Here is a 26,633-nt window from a genome sequence, read left to right on the forward strand (position 1 = left end):
CAACCAACAAATTAAAGAACAAAACACAAACAAGTAATATCTAAATAAAACAACCCAGGTTTGCATTTCTGGGGACAGGGAAATATGTAACTAGGTACGTCATTAATTTCTTGAGAGTTTTCATTCTCATTCATAATCCGGGGTTGCCACAGCGGAATGAACCGCCAACTTATCCAGCACATTTTTACACAGCGGATACCCTTCCATCTCTGGGACACATCCACACACTCATTCATACAAACACGGACAATTTCGCCGGAACACCCGGAGGAAACCCACGCGAACGCAGGGAGAACATGCAAACTCCACACAGAAACGCCAACTGAGCCGAGCTGAGCCAAGGTTCAAACCAGCGAACCAGCGACCTTCTTGCTGTGAGGCGACAGCACTACCTACTGTGCCACTGCTTCACCCCGCTCGCAGTTTTGTTTTCTGCAAATTCACCAGAGGCCACTTGTGTATGCTTTTTGATGATATCAAATATCTCTAGTCTGCCTCTTCTCGCATAATTCTACCAGATGGTGCAGTATAAGCTTCAGCGGACCAGGCCAGCTTGCTGTCGACTGACTGATTTACTGACTGACTGCCCCAACCCTGTTTCTAAACCCAACCGATAATGTTTTTAAAAGCAATGTAGAAAAGAAAAAGTAGTCTCGACTGCGTGATTTCACTACATTTTCAGCCTGTTGTTTCTTAATTTGTTTGCTTTTTTTTTTCTTTTGTTTTATCTGTTTTTTGGAACCATTCTTCAAAGGACTCAGACTCTGTCATCCTGGTCAACTCAGTGCTGGGTTCCAAGTCCACTGGCATACGCGGCGAGCTACTGGGCAAACTCGTAACACCCGAAAAGCTGTCCGTATGGAGGTAATCGGTCAGCTGGTAGTGCTGAAAGGAATAGAAGCCGTTGGCGGCATCTGTAGTGTTCATTTGAAAGACATCTGGCTACATAATTCATGCTCTCCAGAAATTTAGACAGGGGTACATATCCACAATGAGCCTGTGTTACAACAAAAGTATACTTTTAAATAAATGGCAGCGTGCATCTGAGAGTAAATAGACACATGATACCTTTGAGTAAAAGATGATTTTCTATTGACTATTTCTCTCATTTATTTTATATGAATGTACTATTTTCTTTTTTATTAGTGTCTGTGCTTTTAGTTAGTAGCTCCCCAAGTGAAAATATACTCACTATTTACTCACCCTCAAGTGGTTCCAGACCTGATGAGCTTCTTTATTCTGTTAAACACTAAAGAAGACATTTTGAAAATCTGAAACTGAAGAAACTGAAAATCTTTAACTATTGATGGAAGTCAATGTGTGTTCAAACAGTTTTGTGATACATATCGTAAAGGGTGAGTAAATGATGACAGAGTTTTCACTTTTGGTTGAAGTATTCGTTTAATACTAGTTAGCTTGGAATACATAAAAAACAAACATTTTTATAGATTTAGGACATCCCAAATTGGCTACATGGCACTAAATCCAGGTGCCTTTTAGGTAATGAATCCACTAATGAGAGATCATCCCAGCGTCCTGCTGTCTTTCTGTCGTACTTCTGTCAGACTCACAAGCACACAAATTTCCCTCCAATGGGCTACAGAGTAAATTAGCAGGTAGGACTGCGGTGGCTGATTGAAACAAACTGGTGTTGATTGCTGATCAGTCAGCTGTGGAGCTGGATAAGAACATGAGCTAATGGAAAAGAGCAGAAAATACCCCCAGTCTATCTGTCTTTCTCTATTTCCTTCTCCCCCAGGGCTGCGGTTATGCTATATGGTGTTAGAAATGGAAAAATAAAAGAAGCTGAAGATATCTGCATGATTGCTATGACAGTGACGGCTGCACATAATGCATGAATAACCAAGCTGGTGCTGGCTGGTTTATACTGGTTTGGCTGGCAAACTATCAGAATTGTGCATTTTACCTGAACAACTTGTTTTAATATTGCTGATAATCACTTAACAAGGCAACATACACACATAAATAATCAGTTCTCATTAAAAAAAGTGTTGGATGAGGGAGAATTGGCTAGGAATATAGATCTGAAAGACTTTAACAAGGGGGAAATTGTTATAGCAAGGTGAATATTGTGGAAACAGCAATAATTACAATAGAGGTCCTAGGAGAAACAAAACCACAAATTTGCAACAGGGCATTGTTTAGATCAGCGGTTCTCAAAAGGGGAGTCCCAGCCCACATGGGGGCCTCAGCGAGCTCTGTGGTGGGTCGCGTCATATTTTTAAAAAAATTTTTCAGCAGTGGACAATTAGAAGAACGATCATGTTGCCTCACTTTATTTTATCTCTAAGTACCAAAAAAAAATGGACAAATTTGTCATTCGTCCTCCACAAAAAAAGACAGTCTTACGCCCGATTCACACGGAGCTTCAGCGTCAACGCTTGACTGAGGGCTTGTCTGAACTTGGGGCTGATGCAATTGTCAAAGCAGCATCAGCCAATGAAATTAGTCTGCAATTGGCTACTATCTGAGCTGCAGTATTTGCATGATGCAATCTAATTAGCTGACGCTTCCAATGGTGCTTGAAATGTTGAAAATTTCCCAACTTCTGCAGTGGGCAATGCCACTGAAGCAGTGCCGATGGATCTACAATGCAGTTCGGCACGCCTGATGTTACTCATTCTAAGTGAATAGGAAGCGTTGTCACTGATGCCTCAAGTGAATAGGGCGTTTCTGATTCACCTTCAGCAGCTAATAGTAATGACCCAAGCATACTGGACCCAGGTAAGGAAGCTTCAAACATTTCGAGTCACGGCACTAGCAATAATGAAAAAAACGAAAATACCAATAGGAAATACCAAGATAGTTACCTGAACTATGGTTTATTCCATTTTTCCGAAGCAAAGAGTCTTTGACCCAGCCACAGTGCATTATCTGCACCAAAGTTCTAACTAACAAATGCATGCGGCTGTCCAAATTATTAAGACATTTGCAGACGAGTCATCGAGTCATTACCAATACCGCGACAAGTCCAGAGCATTTTTTGAGCTCAAGGCAAATTAATTGACACACAACCAACATGAGATGAGGGACATCACAGCTACTGACAATAAACTTTTAAGTATATCGTACACAGTTGCTGAAAAAAATCTGAAAAAAAAAAAATCATGTTTCTTTAGATAAATACAGATTTTCAAAGTTGTGTTATTCTTTTTAATCACCCTACATATTCTCTTTAAAAAAAAAAATTTGGTCAAAAGTGTGTTTAACAGTTACTCCGTTTTTGAATTATTCTGAAATTATTCTTTAATGAGGAAATATACTCAGTGGTTGGTCTTTTTGGTCATCTAAATTGGGATGCAACCATTAACCGATTTTACTATTAACCGCACTTTAATTCCTCATGATTAATTTATCGTAAAGGCCTCTCAACACCGAATCTCTGCACAGAACAAAACGGCAGCAAGTAAAAGTTCCAACTGTGTGCTAGTTTAAAGTTTTATTGCGTCTTTTACCTGTGCAAGTTTGTTATTAATAATGGAGGCCTGCGTGGCTTGTCTGCGCATATTGGGAGCAACACGGTCACACTTTCTTAGTGCATCTACTTGAAAAAATGCCACGAGTGCACTGCAAGTTACATGACAAGAACTGGACCGATCAGCTTTATACTTTGTTTGGAATATATACATTTCTACTCCAAAGCAAAGAGAAATAAAAAATTAAAAATACCAAACAATTTTAAAATATAGTTGATCAAAAGTGCCATTCAAACAGAGGTTCAGCACCCTTTGACTGCATTTGTTCTCTTTAAAAGAGAAATACTAGCTAATATTTAGCTTAGATTTACATTAGACAAACACAATTGTTTTAATTTATTCTTATTTGTGTTTGTTTATTCATTCATTGTTCTGTCATTTAATTTTCAGTGTAAAATTATTACTTTTCAAATCTTTTTTTTACTTAATTTTAATTCCAAAGAGAAATGGACTATACACACACACACACACACACACACACGCACACACACACACACACACACACACACACACACACACACACATTTAAAATATATGGGGTTTTCATGATTTTCTAAACTAGTAGTGTTTTGAACTGTGGATAGATGGATGGATTGACAGTAGAAATGTGTAGTATGGAGGGATAAATTGATGGATGGATAGAATAATGGATGTACACAATTGAGGGATGTACAGTATGTACGGATGGATGTGCAGTATGGATGTTTGGGGTGGATGTAGAAAAAGGATGTACAGTATGGAGGGATGGGTGCATAGTATAGATGGATGGACATTATGGATACTGGATAGATGGATTATGGATGTAGAGTATGAAGGAATGGATATATGTACAGTATATAGGGATGGATGTGTGTACAGTAAGGATGGATGTACAGTATTAATGGATGGATGAATGGATTGACAGTAGGATGTACAGTTTGGATGGAATGATGGATGACTTGGATAGATAAATTGATAAATTAATAGTAGGGATGTACAGCATGGAGGGATAGATGGATGTGCAGTATGGAGAGATGGATGAGTGTACAGTAAGAATGGATGTACAGTATGGATGTAAGGACAGTATGGATTTAATGGATGGATGGATTGATAATATGGGTGGGTAAAGAGTGAAGGGATGGATGGATGGATGGATGGATGGATGGATAGATAGATGGATGGCTCTATGAAAAAATCATCACACAGACATAATAAAACATGGATGAATGAATTAACAGTATGGACATACATTATTGAGAGGTGGTTGGATGAACAGTATAAAAAGATGTACAGTATGAATGGATGGATGCACAGTATGAAAGGAGGGACAGTATGGATACTGTATGGATGAATGAAAAGTATAGATGTAGAGTATGAAGGGAAGGGTGGATGTACAGTATGGATGGAAGGATGGATAGATGGATGGATGGATGGATGGATGGACAGTGTGGACAGTGTGGATGTACAATATAAAGAGATGAAATTGATGACCAGTATAAAGTGATGTACATCGTGGATGGATGAACAGTTTGGATGGATAGATAGATGGATGGATTGACAGTAGGGATGTACAGGATGGATGATAGATGGATGTACAGTAAGGATGTACAGTATGAAGGGATGGATGTATGTACAGTATAGAGGTGTGTAAAGTATGGATGGATGTGCAGTATGGACGGATGGATGGATTTTTAGTATGGAGAGATGGACAATTGTACAGTATGGATTGATGTACAGTAAGATTGGATGGAAAATATGGATGTACTAGATGTATGTAAAGTATGAATGGATTAAAAAGAGATTAAAAGATTTACAGCATGGATGTATGGAAGAAAGGATGGATGAACAGTAAGGGTTTATGTTTATATGTATCGATGGACAGACCATGCAACAGTGATGAAAATTGTTGGATAACACTTTTACATAGATGTACTGTGTCTGAGTTTACTCTGATATGGAAAGGTAATGATGCACATAAATGTAAAAGAAATAAATAAGTTAAGTAAATTAAAACATTTTGTTAAATGTCTTAAAATCGTACTAAATGTGAACTTTCAACTATAATGTATTTTGTTTTTGAGAGAAAAAGCCATATTAATAATGGTTTTTCCAGTGTAAAATAAAACAAATTTTATTTTTACGCTGACCGAAAGTAAATAATCACATAAATCTGCTAAGAGAGTGTGTGTGAGAGAGAAGAACAATGGAACTAAGTCATGATACAGTCCAGACTCCAAACCTGCATCTATGGGAGAACTAAAAGAAAGGTCCAAAATGAACAGCAGCCAAGTGCCAAACGCAAGTAAAAATTGGCTTTAATGTGTAAATAAATAAAACTCTCCAGTTGGCTGCTAACTTTATTACAAGCTGCAACATAATACAAGCTAAGAATGATTATCTGACTGAGGTTGTTAGACGTTACAGCAGCAGCTCAAATCAAAAACATGCTGTCTACTAGAGGAAACATTTGTCCCACGTCTTCTAACTTTCCCTCAATAGACAATTCACCTAAAGTTTTGTTTTTAATAGCTGCACACATATGCTGAATATAGTTTGTGTACAGAAATCTTGATGTATTGTGGCACTTCTGATTTATAGCATGCTTTGCGGCTGGACTCAAACCAGAGCGAATTTTATTTAATTACTTGCTAGGAATATAAATGTTTGCAAAACTAGATGGGGTATTTATAGTTATTTCGTAGCTCCACATTTCACTGTAATTCTGCATGCTAGGTGTTTGTCGCTGCTGTTGTTCAGGTGTATATTCCCAGAAGTGAAGGGCTGGCTTGCTGAAACCATTCATTATTGCTAAACCCGCTTGCGTTTTGTTGCTTGTTATTTTTCACTATGTCTGTGTGACTTTGTAGACTTTGTAGTGTAACATAAATAAATCTTAAAGACAATTTGTGTCAGATCTTGCATTACTAGCAAATCACCAATGTGATGGTTTGAGTGCCACAATTATGTATGTGGTTTTTGAGAAATACTTAAATAACTGCATTTCCATAAGAGCAATATATTGACCTTATTCTTCAATGCGGAAGTGCTCTTGTTTTTGCGATTGTTTTAGAAATTCCGATTCAGTTGTCTATAAGGGAAATGACTAGGAATAATAAACCACAGCAAATGGTCAAACATGTGTGTTCATGACTATACAGACAAAGCAGAATAATATAATAAGAAAAGATCAGTTTGCAGTATCAAGCATATTACAAGCTTTTTTTAACATCTAAAAATGACTGGAAGTGAATGAGACGTGAAGTCTTGAGCCAAAATGATTCAAATCACTCTTATGCCTTTGCAATACATTGGATAGAAGAATACACACGTCTAAAATTGCATGGAAAGCTCATGAAAAGCACAATTGACGCATTGACTTCTTCACCATTTTAATGTGCTTTGCACTCATGCTACAGTGGCATCTATCATTGCTATGCAACCATCAAGCATTTTCTCAGAGGATGACCAACTTGCAAGCCATTGCTAGTTTATTCTTGAAGGAAATTAAAAAGCACTGCATGGTTTGAATGCTCTATGTTTGTCTCTTGTAATTAGTTTTCCGAAATGTGTATACTGTACAGTAGTCGCTTGCTATAATGCAGTTCACCTTTCATGGCCTCGCCTTTCCGTTTAGCAGATTTTTTTGTGCAATTTAAAATGCTTTTTTCTTTTTTTTTTCTTTTTTTTTTTTTTTGCAGCGCATTGTATTCTGCATCCTGATTGGCTGTATAGTTGAGTTCCTGTACTCTACAGAATGCATTCGGCTTGTCAAATTAAAATAAATATTTGATCGTTAGCAGTTTGAGTTCCAACAAGCATGCAAAAAGCGTTGTAACTGTCTGCAGAAAGAACATTGTAAAGGGGGTCACACACTGGATGTGCCGCGCCATCCGTTGTGTGCATTTTAGAATTGTAAACATAGGTTTATATCATGGTGCGCACACCAGCGGGGTAAGTCGGCAGCTGTCTGTAAGAGACAGTCTTCGTTGCAGCCTGCAGTTTGATGACGTACTGGAAAAGGTCCATGACGTAATGGACAATCGCCTACACCTAACCCTACCCTAAACCTAACTGTCACAGTAGCATAGGCTTTGCCTTAAGGCTGAGTTATACTTCTGCGTCAAGCGCATGCGTTTGGTACGGGCTACCCTTCACGCAGTCGCATAGCCCTTGGTGTGGCTGATGCTGACGCGCACCTCTCAAAGCTCTGTGATTGGTCGGCTTGATACCGGTGATGAGCGTGGGCGATACTGAGAGCCACGAGCCCGATGGATCGAGTGTTCACAAGTGTCGAGTCTCGTGAAGGAGCTCCAGATGGAAACTTTTGTTTTGTGTTGGTTAAAGTTACTGCACGTCTGCCTGTTCCCACCTCTGAATGAGTGAGTTTGAGCTACTTGTAACGTTCAGAAAAAACTAAATACCTGCGAAGAAACTCAACAAAGAGGAACATGAAAACCAACTGCCATCTAGTGTTTTGAAAGTGTTATTGCAGAGCAACACAAAGAGCACGCAGAACTATAAATGAAGGGCTATGGCAAGGCAGACGCCGTGGGTCACGCCAATCACTCGACACAGAAGTATAAACCAGCCTTTAGTGGGAGGTACAGTGTAGCATGTGAATGTGCGTGTACAGTGTGTGTTACTTTCAACTGTCATGTGTGCGACACCTCTAGTGTGCGACCACCTCAGGGATGGAGTCTGTTAGTTTTGTGCATCAGTGACTGCAGGAAAAAGAACATTACAGTGGATGCCAACAATATCCGGACAAAAGCTTAAAAGCTTTAAGAAACTTTTGCTGACAGCGATGAATGTTTACGACAGGTTTTAATCTTTGGTTTACTTCTATGATACAGGACTTATTTTGAAAGTGTGATCTTTGAGATTGTTTAAACAAGAGAGAAAAGTATGAAAATGCTAATGCCTGTCTGAAAAAACTATACAAAGTGTCTAGTTAGTGGTGTTACAGCCTTAAAACTTCTATAATGATTATAAAAAATGGTTGTAAAAAATACTCTGTGGAGAATTTCTGCAGCGCTCACCTATTGCGGGTTATTTTAAGAACTTTAGAGATTTAGAATTTTAGAACTCTCGCGAATAACGAAGGATCACTGTATTCAGGCTCATGATCATGATCATCTCATGATGACAATTATTTCATGTTTTGTCAGTTTAGTGGCTAATTTGTACAAGTTTGTATAAGATACACAATTTTTGTATACAAAATTGTATACAAAAATGTACGAATTTTAAAAGGAGGTGTGGCACCCAACTCCACCCTTAAACCGAACCATCATTGGGAATAAGTAAATCACACTAAATTGTTTGAATGAGATTATATGAATTTATATAAATTAGCCACGAAACCAAAAAGCTACAAGTTGGTGTGAGATAGAGTTGGTATTTTCCATACAAAGTATGAAGCTGATTTTTCAGTTCCAGTCACATCACGCATGGTGTGCTCTGAAAAGTTGAAGACTGGTTAAGACGCACACCTCTATTGGAAAAACTAACTTGTGAGCACAAAAGACGCGATATGTGAACAGTTCCTGAATCAGCTTATTAGAAGAATTGTTTCTGAAGGATCTGTGACTTAAAAAAAAGTTTTAAATCATTGTAAAATGTCCTTGCTGATCAAAAAGGAGCAGCACGATGGTGCAGTGGGTAGTACAATCACCTCACAGCAGGATGGTCACTGGTTTGAGCCCTGGCTGGGTCAGTTGACATTTCTGTGTGGAGTTTGCATGTTCTCCCAGTGTTCACATAGGTTTTTGTGTAAGCTAAAATGGTCCATTGTGCATGTGTGTGAATGAGAATGTATAGACGTTTCCCTGTGATGGACTGTGGCAGGAAGGGCTTCCGGTGAGTTAAACATATGCTGGATAAGTTGGCGGTTCATTCTGCTGTGGCGAGCCTAGATTAATAAAGGGACTAAGCTGAAAAGAAAATGAATGAATGAATAAATTGATAAAAAAGTGAATCAGAAAGTAAACAATAAAATATAAAAAGTAATTTAAAACGTATACAGTATATTTCGAATGAGCGCATTTCAAATATTGATAGTGATATATGTTTGGGCCAGGATCTATCTATCTATCTATCTATCTATCTATCTATCTATCTATCTATCTATCTATCTATCTATCTATCTATCTATCTATCTATCTATCTATCTATCTATCTATCTATCTATCTATCTATCTATCTATCTATCTATCTATCTATCTATCTATCTATCTATCTATCTATCTATCTATCTATCTATCTATCTATCTATCTATCTATCTATCTATCTATCTATCTATCTATCTATCTATCTATCTATCTATCTATCTATCTATCTATCTATCTATCTATCTATCTATCTATCTATCTATCTATCTATCTATCTATCTATCTATCTATCTATCTATCTATCTATCTATCTATCTATCTATCTATCTATCTATCTATCTATCTATCTATCTATCTATCTATCTATCTATCTATCTATCTATCTATCTATCTATCTATCTATCTATATTGAAGCAATTACTGCTGAAAAATAATAAATTACAATTTAAAATACATTTCAATATGTAACAGTTATTATTATATGTAATATTATTGTGAATATTATTATATGTAATATTATATAGAGAGAAAATAATGAAAAAATAAACAAATACATTAATAATAATAATAATAATAATAATAATATTAACAACAACTTTAATTGATTTACCCACCATTAGCAGAGGAAGCTTCAATAACTATAGCACCAACAAGCCTCTTTTGGTTTATAAAAAACAAACAAACAAACAAACAAAAAAGTTTTAAAACAAGTTGTTATCTATATCTATTTACCTTCTCTGTGGTCAGGATTTCAGCCTCTTTCGTGTGATCAGGTCAGGGGGGACGATGGAGCATTAGCCAGGTGCTTATTGCTTTATATCTGATGGAACCACAGAAGTCACTACTCCATCTTGGACTAATTGAGTCTCTCTGACACTGTAATCTGAACGACTCTCACCCAAGACAAACACACGGGCTAATTAACAGAGGCTCAATTAGGATAGAATGAAAAAAAGTAGAGAAAAAGGACAGCACTGAATGAGATCCCTTTAGTGATTAACAAACAGGGCAATTCAGCACAAGCTGTGAAAGCCAGCACTTACTAAATAGGACACAAGACGACTCTGAAGTTTAGGATCTTGGTGATGTGCTCATTTATAGAGGATTTATGCAGCATTATAGACTTTTGTGAGATATTTCTACTTCCTACTATCAACGACCACAGATATGGTCTGAGGTATTTAAAAAATATATATAAGAAAGCAAAATAATAATTGAAAAAAGGCAATTAAACAGAAAACATACAGTACACCTGTCCAAAATAAACATCCAGGTATTTGTTCAGTATGTCATTCAGCTTTGAAAATCAGATTTTTATAAATGGATATTTAAACATAACAGATGATGTGACCTAATGTATATATTTGAATTAAAAAAATAACATATTTGCTGAATACAGTATATACCTACACAAAGGAAAGCTCTGACACTGCATTCACATTGTATGGTTGGTGTCATTCACTAGTCTGGTTGTTTGAAGAGAAAAAGATCAAGTGCGAAAAATTAGCCAGTAACTGTAACAGAGAATGAAATGTTTATTTATTTATTTATTTATTTATTTATTTATTTATTTATTTATTTATTTATGTTTGCAAAGAGCTGAGTAAAAACCAATCATAGCACCAGCTAAATCATACAATCAATTTGCTTACAAACATAAAAAGTATAAAATAAAATAAAAATAGTAAAGAAAAATCTACAAAATATAATTTGCTCCATTTTTTTTTTTTTTTGGTTTGCAGATACTGAATATTTCTTTCTTTCTTTCTTTCTTTCTTTCTTTCTTTCTTTCTTTCTTTCTTTCTTTCTTTCTTTCTTTCTTTCTTTCTTTCTTTCTTTCTTTCTTTCTTTCTTTTTTTAAATAAATACATACATACATACATACATACATACATACAGTGCATACATACATATTCGTTCTGAATATATTATATTATATTATATTATATTATATTATATTATATTATATTATATTATATTATATTATATTATATTAAAGCGGAATGAACTGCCAACTTATCCAGCATATGTTTTACACAGCGGATGTCCTTTCAGCTGCAACCCATCTCTGGGAAACATCCATACACACTCATTCACACATATACACTACAAGACAATTTAGCTTACCCAGTTCACCTATAGTGCATGTCTTTGGACTTGTGGGGAAAACCGGAGCATCTGGAGGAAACCACGTGACCACAAGGAGAACATGCTAACTCTACACAGAAATGCAAACTCGAACCAGTGACCTTCTTGCAGTGAAGTAATCGTGCTACCCACTGCACCCCCATGATGCCTCTATATTTTATTTTATTTTATCTTATTTTATATTGTATTATGTTCTTCACATGTTCACATACAGTTAATTTCCTTTGGGTGCTTTGGTTTCCCCCATAATCCAAAGACGTGTTAAACTGTAAGTGAATTGAATAACTAAATTGATCGAAGTGTATGAGTGTGTGTGAATGACAGTGTATGGGTGTTTTCCAGTACTGGGTTGCGGCTGGAAGAGCATCCGCTGTGTAAAACAAATGGCTGAATAGTTGACCCTTCATTCTTCTGTAATGATCTCTGAAATAGAGATTAAGCCGAAGGTAAATGAATAAATGACTGATAAGTGTTATCTATTGTATATGTTCAAATTTATTTTCAATTCCCAGTTGATCATTAAAAGAAAGCTTCAATGTTAAAGAACTGAAATGGTGTTTAGTTTCACTGTTCCAAGTCCTTACATATTGTAAATAACCCAGCATTATCCTTGTTTTAAGATTCCAAGAGGGTTTTGTTTCTAGTCATCAGTTATATTGATTCATTTCTTTGTCGGCTCTCAGGTACCAGAAGAAGCAACTCACCGTTAGGCGCCTACTTACCCAGTCTCAAAGCCCTTTTTCCAGAAGACCCAGTAAGACTTAAACAGGTCAGTTTCCTGTGACAGCTGTGTCCAAAGCTTGATTTAAAACGATCACTTTAGGCGGGAACACGATCTGACGTTGTCTGCTTAAACCCTGAGAGCACCTGGCAGGAAAGCGGCAGCAAATAAACCTTTTCCCTTTAAAATGTAAACGCCATCATGTCAGCTGAGGTTGCGCAGTTTTCCCCACAATAAAAAGTGATTTATTCAGTGTTGGGTGGCTGTCAGCGTGTTTCTCCAGGCCTTCGCCGACTCTAATTTATACTTAAATTGCCTTCGAGGAGATGCGCGGAAACAAGCTGAGAGTCTAGGGGTGTGTGACTGCGCCCCCCCGTTGACTCGTCCACCCGAGCCCCTCCGGACACACCCCACCCATTTGCCCCTGCCCTCTGCCTGTCTCAGAGGTGAAGAGCTGGAAGAAGGCGTCGTAATGGTCTCATCTCCTAATGCCATTACCATCACTCTGAGGTTAAAGAGATCACTCCCAGGATCAATGACGAGCTGAAGACGCCAGCAGACACCAGTCACAGAGTGCCGAATTAATGCTTTGCCTCCTAATTGATCGAAAAGTGTTGCCAGAAGGTTCAAATGTATTAAAAAAATGACTGTTTTGCTAATTTACAGGCGCTGTCAACCGGAGAGAACGGAGGGAGTGGAATGGCGGTGTCTGGGTAATGGGCTAAGGGCAGACTTACGTAGCATGCTAACAGCCTGCTGTTGACTAAATGGCTGCTTTTCTGTGTACAGGTCATGAGTCTGTAATTTATGACTTCAATTTTGAAGGTTTCTTCTTCTTTCTGGATATTGAGGGTCTTAATGACTCGCAGTGGCTGCTGTGAAATGCACGAACTTTAACCCTGAGGTAAAGCACCTTCTCGAGTGGAAGAGAAGGCTGGAAATGCTAACAAGTTGTTTGGGGGTCTTTATAGTCTTGTTTACATCAATGACGCTGCACTTATTTGTGGTTAAAGGATGTTTAAAGAATGAAAGAATTCGTGTTACAAATTCACACACATTGTTAGCTCTAAATGAAGGGAAATGTGCAATTGTGCATTGTACAAAGTCTCTTTAAGGCAAGCCATTTCACTCGGCGGCCATCTTTGAAACACCTCTTTGGCAGTATGCTCGGGCATTCTGTCTGAATTAGGAAACATCAAATTCTCCAAAACTGTTAGCCAGGCTTACGATTACATTACATATTTGGAATCATCAACGAAATCAAACAACAACTGTGTCATAAGTTTTGTTTCTTAACATTCAAATCAAACAAAAAAATCTGCATTTTTTTCAGGTTGCCTGAGCTAATGCACATGTGCGTTCGAAACAAATGAGATCACCAACCTAATTTATGGACGTGTTACACGTGGTCTTTAAAATTAATTCACAACTTGGTCTTGATGGCGAATCTCCTTCGTTTGAGTAGTAGCTGTTATGTGATGTGCACTTGACAGGACAGATTGTACTTTGCATTCATTTCATACATACATTTCATACATTTAAAAAAAAAAATAAACGTTTAATTTCAAGTGTACAGTATGTGGTTCATTTAAACGTACTGCTTTCAAACTATATTTGGATATATTTCTGATGTCTGTTAAGCAAGTATTCGCAGAGATTCTGGTGCATTTGTTGACCACAGAAACCGTAAAAACATAAAACATCGTAAAACATCAGTTTCTAAAGAAACATCAGTATATAGGGATCGATGATTGCTTTCTGTACTAGTAGGCGGGACTTCATTTACCATATTGACCATTTTCCCTATTTAACATGTTATGAGTGACATGTCTTGTGTATTATAGTCTTTGATATGTACGGTAGTAAACAAATCATTTAAAAATGCAGCTACAACACTGACTGGTCCACCGTTTTGTAGTTTCTGACACAAAGGCATTTGCACCAGATTATTCAAGTCCTGTAGATTACAAGGTGGAGACATAATAGAGAAACTTGAATGGCCCAGCACATCCAGCACATCTGGGGAATTTGACGGTATTTCTTTGAGAATTGCTCATAAAACTGTTCTAACAATTGACTTATAAATTGAGTAAAAAAAAAAGTTAATTATGCATCTCAGTCATAATTTAGGTGGTGTAGGAGTAAATCTTTAGTCTAAGGAATAATCAAGATCCATGGTTATCACAATTATTATGCATTCATTACTACTGTCAATCCATCCATCTATCTATCCAAACTGGTCATCCATCTACCCATCCATCCATACATCCATACTGCAAATCACTTTATGCTGGTCTTCAATTTCATCTCTTTATATGTAAATCCATATTATCAATCCATCCATCTAGTAAATCCAAACTGTTCTTATATCCACAGTGTACATCCATTCTTACTGTTAGCCCATCCAACTCTCCATACTGTACATCCCTCCATTCATTCCTCCATAATGTACATCCCTCCTATCAATCCATCATCTATCTATCCACAGTTTATCCATCAATCCATCCATACTGTACATCCATACTGTCAACCCATCCATCCATCCATCCAGTATCCATAATGTCCATCCACCCATACTGTACACGCATCCATCCCTCCATACTGTACATCCCTTCATACTCTACATCCATACTGTCAATCCATCTATCCAGTACCTATAATGTCCATCCATCTATATCTATGCATCCATCCCTCTACACTGTACACATACTTATTGTACATTAATCCACCCACGCAATACATCCATACTGCACATCCATCCATACATACTGTACATCCCTTCATTCTGTACATCAATCAATCCATTCATCCCTCTATACTGCACATCTCTATTGTCAATCCATCCATCTATCCACAGTTCAGCCAGCCATCTATCTATACTGTACATCACTTCATACTTGATTCATCCCTTTATATTGTACACCAGTACTGTCAATCCATTCTTTCTGTAAAGCCATAATGTCATTTTATCTATACTGTACATCCATACTTAATATACACCAATTCATTCCTCTATTCAACTTACCATACTGTACATCCCTACTGTCAATCCAACAATCTATCTATCCACAGTTCCACTATTAATCCATCCATACTGTGCATCACTTTATACTGAACATTGATTCATCTCTTTATAATGTACATCAATACTGTCTATCCATCCAGTAAATCCATACTGTCCTTCCATTTATACTTTACATCTATCCATACTGTACATCTATCAATCCCTCTATACTCTACATCCATACTTTCCATCCAGTATTCATATTGTGCATCTATCCATTCATACTGTACATTTTTCCACACTGTTCATCCATCCATCTCCCAATAATGTATGTCCATACTGTCAATTCATCCATCCATGTTTTATTATGTCTGTGTGATGATTTTCTCATAGAGCTGGGAATAATTCATACTGTACACCCCTCTATACTATCCATGCATCCATCCATCCATCATCCATCCATCCATCCACAATATACATCCTTACTGTACATCCATCCACTTAGTACTTCCGTTCATCATCCATCTGTACATACCTACTGTCATTCCATCCGTCTATCTATCCAAACTGGTAATCCCTCCATCCATTCATCCATCCATCCATCCATCCATCCATCCATCCATCCATCCATCCATCCATCCATTCATCCATCCATCCATCCATCCATCCATCCATCCATACTGTACACCCCTTTATACTGGTCATTAATTTAATCTCTTTATATTGTACATCCATACTGTCCATCCATCCATCCACACTATATATCCTTACTGTACATCAATCCACTTAGTACTTCCGTTCATCATCCATCTGTACATACTTGCTGTCAATCCATCTGTCTTTCTATCCAAACTGGTCATCCATCCATCCATCCATCCATCCATCCATCCATCCATCCATCCATTCATCCTTCCATCCATCCATTCGTCTGTCTGTCCATCCATCCATCCATCCATCCATCCATACTGTACACCACTTTATACTGGTCATTAATTTCATCTCTTTATATTGTACATCCATACTATCAATCCATCCATCCAGTAAATCCATACTGTCCTTCCATCTGTAGTGGACATCTATCCTTGCTGTACACCTATCCATCCTTCCATACTGTACATCCATCCCTCCAGAAGATCAAAGATCATTGTTCCCAGTATTTTTAAAAATCTTTACTGATTGTTTATTTACAGTTTAACACTAAGCATCATGGTGCGTAGGTGGACTGGAATACCGTTCTGATTCTCTTCTGAAAGGAAGTGCCTCTGATTGTATGGAAACAGCAGAGAAAAATGAGATCCAGCATAATCTATGGGTGTTTGTGTTTGTGTGTGTGCGCGTGTGATTTAAAAGTACTTAATCAGATCAAACAGAGAGTTGGGAAAGACAGTCACACCCCTTCACAGGCCTCCCTCATACATCCTGCCGCCCCGGACAGTTTGAATTTATTCAATCAATGCGACTCATCTAATTGATATCTGAAACAGCGGCCGGTGATTTATCGTCCGAGAAATGTAAATGATATATCCCGGGCAGATGTCTTATATTTTCCGACCATTTATTTTGGGGAGTGAGTGAAAGGAAGGCAGCGTGTTTAATTAAAATTCATGAGGGAGGAATGTGCTGAGTTGCACTGGCCTGCGCTGCTGGTCTCTTTGGGTTCAGTCTGGGGGGGGGGATGAATGATGGTGGACAGGAGAGAATGTTGACAAGGGCGAAGTCAGGAGCGTCCTGGTTTGATCACACACACTCATTCACTAGCAGGCTGATTTTAAATCAACAAGCATATACGGTTATTATTGCATAAGGGAGGTGTTAAACTCACACCGCCAAGCTTAAGTGCCTTTATTTGGTTTATAAACTTTGTCTTGGTGGTGCTGTTCCACTAATGTGAACATATGTTGGTGAGATGAACTTTAGTGAACTTCATTTCAAAATTAAGCATTTGTTTCGATGATGTCATGTTAGATCAGAGATGCCCAAACTAGGGTCCGTAGGCCAAAGTTGACCCATGGTAACCCTTGAGTTGGCCTGCCATCCCATCTGAAAAGAGAGGGAAAATGATGGGGTTGCTTTTCGAGATTGTCAAATAAAATGTAATGCACACTCACTGGACGATTTATTAGGTACACCTGTCAAACTGCTTGTTAACGCAATTTTTTAATTAGCCAATCTCATGATAGCAACTCAAAGCATTCAGGCATGTAGACATGCTCAAGACGATCTGCTGCAGTTAAAACTGAGCATCAAAATGAGGAAGAAAGGGGATTTAAGTGACTTTGAATGTGGCATGTTTGTTGGTGCCAGACAAGCTGGTCTGATTATTTCAGAAACTGCTGATCTACTGGCATTTTCACACACAACCATCTCTAGGGTTTACAGAGAATGGTTTGAAAACAAGAAAATATTCAGTGAGTGGCAGTTCTGTTGGCACAAATGCCTTGTTGATGTCAGAGGAGAATGGGCGTGCTGGTTTGAGCTGATAGAAATGTAACAGTAACTCAAATAGTCACTCAAGTTACAACCGAGGTATGCAAAAGAGCATCTCTGTACAAACTACATGTCCAACATTGTGGCGGATGGGCTACAGCAGCAGAATACCACACCGGATGCCTCTTCTGCCAGCTAAGAACAGGAAACTGAGGCTTCAATTCGCACAGGCTCACCAAAATTGGACAATAAAAGATTATAAAAACGTTGCCTGGTCTGATTAGTCTCGATTTCTGCTGCAATATTTGGATGGTAGGGTCAGAATTTGACGTCAACAACACGAAGGCATGCATCCATCCTACCTTGTAACAACAGTTCAAGCTGATGGCGATGTAACTGTGTGGGGACTATTTTCTTGGCACACTTTGGGCTCGTTGGTGTCAATTGAGCATCGTGTTAACGCCACAGCCTACACGAGTATTGTCGCTGACCATGTCCATAATTTTTTGATCACAGTGTTCCCATCTTCCCAGTGTTCCCATCTTCTCCAACAGGATAAGGGCCATGTCATAAAGCGCAAATCATCTCTGACTGGTTTCTTGAACATGACAATGAGTTCAAATTATCAAATAAATACATAAGGAAAAAAATTCCAATGGAAACAAAAGTTAAATTAGAACACAAAACATTTTCTTTGCTTTGGAAGGTGTGCGCACAAACTGAAGAGTTGGGAGTGGGTATGAAGATGGTTGCATGTTGGGTTCGGTGCACATGAGGACTAAACCAAAAAGCTAGCCGGACTGTACCAGAAAGCTGAGGAGTTCCGGGAGTTTTCCGGGAGACAGAACAATACGGGAGATGGGCAGGAGATGGGTCTGAAATACAGGACCCTCCTGGGAAAAACAGGAATGTTGGCAGGTATGGCGAAATCAAAAGCAAAGAAAACTAAACTAAATCAATCCCAAGATAAGCAATTAAAAACAAAGTTAGATAAAGAAACTAAACAATATAGACGAAATCGTCTATTCATAGTTACAATTGTTAAACTGTATTGTTGTTTGTTAAACAATTGTTGTTTGTTAACTGAAAAAAGCTGAATTATATATAATTATTGTGCTTATAATATAATACATTCATTTACTGTGGCATAAGGAATGTGTTAAACTCACCTCACCAGGCTTAAGTGCTTTATTTGGTTTTAAGGGTGTTCTGGAGATGCTTTTACTTGATCTGGATAAAACCTTTAATGTAACCCCTCCTCGAGTTCCACCGAAATATGCTCAATCTAAATATTTATCTCATTTGACAGTTATCACACTGTTACATGCAAACAAAGCAGACCACATGACTGTTGAGACTCTCAGTGAGTAAAGCAACAGAGACAGACATTAAAGGAATGCTTCATCTAAATATGAAAATTTGGTGGTTATTTACACACGCTCATGTTTTATTGTTCTTTTAATGTTGGAGAAGGTGCTCGTGTTGCTCTTTTCCATACAAGGAAAGTGGATGGTGAAAAATGAGAACAACAAACCAAAAGAACAAAAGAAAAAAGTTATCCTTTGCTAATTTATTCATGGTTATACAGGTGTGAAGTCTGGAAATAGTAGGATTTGTGTCTCTTCTGCTCACCCAAACTAAATTTATTTAATGAAAATAACTTAATAAATAAATAAACAGAAAAATATTGGGATTTGTTATTATAGCTTAAAAATAGATGATTTTCTATTTGACCATATTGCATAATGTCATCAATACTGATTTTTTTGAATTATTACTCCAGTCTATAGTGTCACATGGTACTTGGGAAATCTTTTTTGTATGATTATTTACTGCGCTATTTTGATGAATTATTTTTGCTGTGTGTGTAATAGTGATTGTTATTATGGTGGCTTGAGAAAGTCAACATACTGTTATACTACATAAACTTATCATTCTTCCATCTTCTTCTTAGACCATTTTAAGAACGCATCTCCTCCTAGACCATTCATACTACAACCACCAAACTCCACACTGATTCGAAAAATTCTGAGAAGTCCCATTGACTTGGAACAAATTGTGACCTCTTAACTTTCCGCCAGACTGTCATACATATTTAAGTTTGGGCTCATTTAACTTATTCTATCAATCAGTGAAATCACAGGTAATGACCTTTCAACTTACTAGCCACACCCTAGCCACCACTTACGCCACCCGAGCAACTGTTCTGTAGACTTCCATTGTAAAAAAAAAAAATGCCATTGACTTTACATTGGACATGCTTACAACATACCAATTCATGCTAACAATATACTAATCCATACTAGAAACATGTTAGCAACATGCTAATTCATACTAATCATACTAGAAACATAATAACAATATACCAATCCATACTATAAACATACTAGCAACATACTAATTCATTCTAAATTCATGTTAACAACGTGCTAATTTATGTTAGAAACATGCTAGAAACATTTATTATTAAACATTATTTATTAATTTATATTAGAAACATGGTAATTCATGTTAGCAACTGCCTAGAAACCACTCGGAAAACCTTAGCATCCACCTAACAACACCTTAGTAACCACTCAGAACACCTTAACATTCACCTAGCAATGCCTTATCAATCACTCAAAACACTCTAGTAACCACCTAGCAACACTTAGCAACCACCTAGAACACCATAGCAACTACCTAGCAATGCCTAAGTAACTGCATAGCAACCACCTAGCAACACCTTAGCAACATCCTAAAGCACCTTAGCAAGCACCTATCAGCCACCCAGAACATCTTAGCCACCGCCTAGCAATGCCTTAGCAACCACTCAGAACACCCTAGTAATCACCTAGCAGCACATTAGTAACCACCTAGAACACCCTAACAACACCTTACAACTACTCAGAACACCCTAGCAGCTGCCTAGCAAATAGCAATGACTCAGCAACAACCTAGCAACACCCTAGCAGCTGCCTAGCAATGACTTAGCAACCGCCTAGCAACACCTTAGCAACAATTGAAAAAAAACCTAGCGATGCCTTAGCAACCACCTAGCAAACACTCAGAACACCTAGCAACCACCTAACAACACCTTAGCAACCACACAGAATACCCAACATGCTAATTTATACTAGAAACCATGTTAATTTGTTGGCAATTGCCTAGAAGCCACTCAAAACATCTTAGCAACCACCTAGCAACATCTTAATAACCTTCTGGCAACGCCTTAGCAACCACTCAAACACTCTAGCAACCACCTAGCCTCACTTTAGCAACCACCTTGAACACCCTAAAACCTACCTAGCAAAATCCTAGTAATCACCTAGCAAGACCTTTGCAACATCCTAGAGCACCTTAGCAAGCACCTAGCACCCATATAGAACACCTTATCAACTGCCTAGAAATACCTTATCAATCACTCAGAACACCCTAGCAACCACGTAGCAATCCCTTAGACCACCTAGAACACTCTAACAATGCCTTAGCATCCACTCAGAGCAACCTAGTAACACCCTAGCAGCACATTAGCAGCTACTCCTAACACCATAGCAACTGCATAGCAATGACTTAGCAACAGCCTAGCAACCACCTAGCAAACACCCTATAAACTACCTGGAACACACTAGTAACTGCATAGCAACACCTTAGCAACTGCCTTGGAACCACTCAGAACACCATGGAAAATGCCTAGCAACACCTTAACAACCAGTGAAAAACACCCTAGCAATGCCTTAGCAAGAAACATGCTAATCATACTAGAAACATGCTAATCATACCAGAAACATGCTAATCGTACTAGAATAATGCTGATCGTACTAGAAACATAATAATCACACTGGAAACATACTAATCATACTAGAAACATGCTAATCATACTAGAACATACTAATCAAACTAGAAACATGCGAACTATACTAGAAACATGCTAATTATGCTAGAAAACATGCTAATCATACAAGAAACATACTAATCATACTAGAAACATACAAATCATATTATAAACATGCTAATCATACTAGAAACATACAAATCATATTATAAACATGCTAATCATACTAGAAACATGCTAATCATACTAGAAACATGCTAATCGTACTAGTAACATGCTAATAATACTAGAAATATACCAATCATACTAGAACCATACTAATCGTACTAGTAACATACTAATCATACTAGGACATACTACATTCGCCATTTTGTCATGGTCACATGACCTACCTGCGTCAGTTGAGTCGCTTTACTCCCATTCATGAATTCTCTCACGGGGCATCATGGGATAGCACAGCATGCATGGGAAACCTTTGTGCAATGCTTTATGGGATCGCATTTCTCTCAAAATATGCATGCACTCAATTTTGGCCCAAAATATCCTCCATAACAGCCTCTTAACATCACAGGTGTATTAGTTTACTAATAAGTAACTTAAATAAGCATGAAATTGTGCAAAATATAACATATGATTTTCCATTTTCATTTCTCGAACATTTGTACAATGCATTATGAGATAGCATTTCTCTCAAAATATGCAAGTGCTCAATTTTGGCCCAAATTATTCACCATAACAGCCTCTTAACATCACAGGTGTTTTAATATACTAATATTTAACTAAAATAACCATAAATTGTAAAAAAAATTAACATACAATTTTCCATTTTACCTTTACGAACCTTTGTACAACGCATAATGAAATTGCATTTTACTTAAAATATGCATAGGTTAAATTTTGGCTCACTTCATCCTCCATAACAGTCCCTTAACATCACAGGTTTATTAGTATATTAACATATAACTCAAATTACCCCTAAAATTATACAAAATACAGCATATACAGTGGGGATCGAAAGTTTGGGCACCCCAGGTAAAAATTTGTAGTAATGTGCGTAAAGAAGCCAAGGAAAGATGGAAAAATCTTCAAAAGGCATCAAATTACAGATTAGACATTCCTTTAATATGTCAAAAAAGTTAGATTTTATTTCCATCGTTTACACTTTCAAAATAACAGAAAACAAAAAAATGGCGTCTGCAAAAGTTTGGGCACCCTGCAGAGTTTATAGCATGCACTGCCCCCTTTGGAAATCTGAGACCTGACAGTGTCATGGATTGTTCTCAATCATCGTCAGCAAAGACCAAGTAATGTCAATCTTAAAGGTTTTAAATGCCCAAACTCATCCAACTCATCTGACCTTGCCCCAACAATCAGCATCATGGGTTCTTCCAAAAAGTTGTCTAGAAAACTGAAACTGAAAATAGTTGATGCTCACAAAAAAGGGAAAAGGCTATAAGAAGATAGCAAAGCGTATTCAGATGCCAATATCATCTGTACGGAATGTAATTAAGAAATGGCAGTCATCAGGAACAGTTGAAGTTAAAGCAAGATCTGGAAGACCAAGAAAAATATCAGACAGAACAGCTCGCAGGATTGTGAGAAAAACAAGTCAAAACCCATGTTTGACTGCACAATCCCTCCAGAAAGATCTGGCAGACACTGGAACTGTGGTACACTATTCCACTATAAAGAGATACTTGTACAAATATGGTCTTCATGGAGTCATCAGAAGAAAACCTCTTTTATGTCCTCACCACAAAAAAAAAACAGCGTTTGAACTTTGCAAATGAACATATAGACAAGCCTGATACATTTTGGAAACAAGTTCTGTGGACCAATGAGGTTAAAATAGAACTTTTTGGCCGGAATGAGCAAAGGTACGTTTGGAGAAGAAAGGGCACAGAATTTAATGAAAAAAACCTCTGTCTAACTGTTAAGCATGGAGGTGGTACAGTCATGCTTTGGGCTTTTATTGCAGCCAGTGGCACAGGGAACATTTCAAGAGTAGAAAGAGAAATGAATTCAATAAAATTTCAGCAAATTTTGGATGGTAACTTGATGCCACCTGTAAAAAAGCTAAAGTTAAAGAGAGGATGGCTCCTACAAGTGGATAATGATCCTAAACACACCTCAAAATCCACAATGGATTACATCAAGAGATGTAAACTGAAGGTTTTGCCATGGCCTTCACAATCTCCTGACCTCAACATTATTGAAAATTTATGGATAGACCTTTAAAGAGCAGTGCATGACAGACAGCCCAGAAATCTCAAAGAACTGGAAGACTTTTGTAAGAAAGAATGGGCTAAGATACCTCAAACAAGAATTGAAAGACTCTTGACTGGCTACAAAAAGCGTTTACAAGCTGTGATACTTGCCAAAGGGGGCAGTACAAGATTTTAACTCTGCAGGGTGCCCAAACTTTTGCAGACGCCTTTTTTTGTTTTCTGTTATTTTGAAAGTGTAAATGATGGAAATAAAATCTAACTTTTTTGACATACAGTATTAAAAGAATTTCTAATCTGTAATTTGATGCCTTCTGGAGATTTTTCCATCTTTCCTTGGCTTCTTTATGCACATTAATACAGATTTTTACCTGGGGTGCCCAAACGTTCGATCCCCACTGTAATTATTGATTTTCATTTTACAAACCTTTGTGCAATGCATTTTGGGATCGCATTTTTTCTCAAATTATGCATGCACATAATTTTGGCATAAATTATCCTCCATAGCAGCCTCTTAGCATCACAATTGTATTAGTTTACTATAACTCAAATAAGCATAAAATTGTACAAAATCTAACATAAAATTTTCAGTTTTTATTTTACGAACATTTGTGCAATGCATAATGGGATTGCATTCCTTTCAAAATATGCATGCGCTCAGTTTTGGCCTAAATTATTCTCCATAACAGCCTGTTAACATTACAGTTGTATCAGTTTACCAATAAGTAACTTAAATAAGCATAAAATTGTATAAAATATAACGTGATTTTTTGTTTTTATTTTACAAACCTCTATACAATGCATTATGGGATCGCATGCCTCTTAAAAATATGCATGCGCTCAATTTTGGCCCACATTATTCTCCATAACAGCCTCTTAACATCACAGGTGTATTCGGGCCAGCTCTGCTTACATGGCTTTCTGTCATTTAGGGTTGGTTTTACCACACATAAATACACCTACGTCAGTCTCAAGGTCACACTCTCACACACTCATTGTGTTAAAGGATTGCTGCCTGACGTGACCTTGGTGCCGGGTGAACGCAAAAAACATCTCAGCCAGTCTGATCTGCCACCCAGCGTATCTTTTTTTTTCTCCTTCCACCTTTAGAGCAGGAAAGAGCCGTTTGTTTCCCATCAGCAGTCAGTCTCACTCTGTAACTCTAAGCAGCTGGCCAGTCTCGACTGCATTATTCATATAAAGAGAGAGAGAGAAAGAGAGAGAGAGAGAGAGAAACGCACACTCTTCACCAAACTTACAAGATTTATGGCCCTCTGTTTAGGAAATAATTCAAAGTTCATACTCACATACATCATATTTTGAAACACATAGATTATGGGGTGGAACACATTTATCATATTGCAACACACCAGCACATGCACACACACGTATACACACTCACAAGTGCACATGTTCTCAATCTCTCTGTCTCTTTTTTGTGTGTGTTACACACATACATATTCGCACGATTTGCGCCGAGGCCTAATTTCACAGGGATGCGTTTAGTTTGTAAGGGAGAGTTTGTATTAGCTTTTGTCACTGAAGCCATCAGACAGTAATGAGGCCATGCTTAAAACACAGCCTCGATTCTAGATAAGAGCGAGGACGGAGAGCACGTCCGCTTTTATTATACTTACCTCTCTGTCATTTGTCACTTGTACATTTCAGATTTCTAATCTCGGCCAAATTGATTCTTATCGCGCATTTTTATATGGGGCTTTTTGTGTATATTGATATTTGTGGATTGCGGCGTGTCAACAAAACAAATGTGTGTGGCTTTTATCGGGTAATGCTTTTGATGTACTTCAGGAAGGAGAAAATGGGGAATGCTGGGGGATTTTGTACAATTTTAAGGGAAGTTTAAGGTTTAGTGAATGAGTATGGGGATTTTAGTGCGTGGTGGAGGTTAGTGGGACATAACAGTGACTTGTTTGCTATTATATTATTGGTTGGTAAAACATATTTTGACCATTTTTAGCAAAATATATAAGAAAGCAAATACAATTACAGTGCGGGAAATGCGTGGAGTTCAGATGCAAAAGACGCCAAACGCCACTTCTGACAAAAATTAGATAATGGTATTGAGTGAATAATTTAGGCACGTAGTACACCATCAACAAATAGATTTGCTTCAAATCAGCTTAATCCCAGCGTCAGCGCATTCAGAAATAAAAGTTTGTTGGCAAAAGCCGCTAAACACCACTTGCCTTTGACAGCAAAAACCGCTATATATTTAATCATGTTTTCAATGTAGCTGCACACTGACTGCTTATGAGGAGACATAAACCGCTTTCGATTTTGCTAAAAAAAACGTAGTTTGATGAACTGGATGAGCCTGTTCGACTGATAGTGAATGGCAAATTCTAATGAAAAACCTACCTCAAAACTGTGCATTAAAAGAAAAAGAAAACACAATGTCCAGGTGGAAGTAGCATGCATTCATAACAATTTTTTGTGCAGTGATGCTACTTTAAATGAGTTCGATTTACTATACATTAACTGGGAACACCATTTTATGAAAGACGAATTAAGATGCCGTTCTTCTATTTCACGTGGATGCTATGAGGATAAACAAGAGACCAAGACCTTAAGTATGGTGAGAATGAATGAATGAATGACAGCCTTTAAAAGTGTCTAGGAGACATCCCTTTTTTGCCCAGTTGGCCTACCTTGTGTTTTATATGCTAATTTAGGCTATTTTTAAAAG

The sequence above is a fragment of the Danio rerio genome, chromosome 19 (genome assembly GCF_049306965.1).
Source record: "Danio rerio strain Tuebingen ecotype United States chromosome 19, GRCz12tu, whole genome shotgun sequence".
Taxonomy (NCBI): domain Eukaryota; kingdom Metazoa; phylum Chordata; class Actinopteri; order Cypriniformes; family Danionidae; genus Danio; species Danio rerio.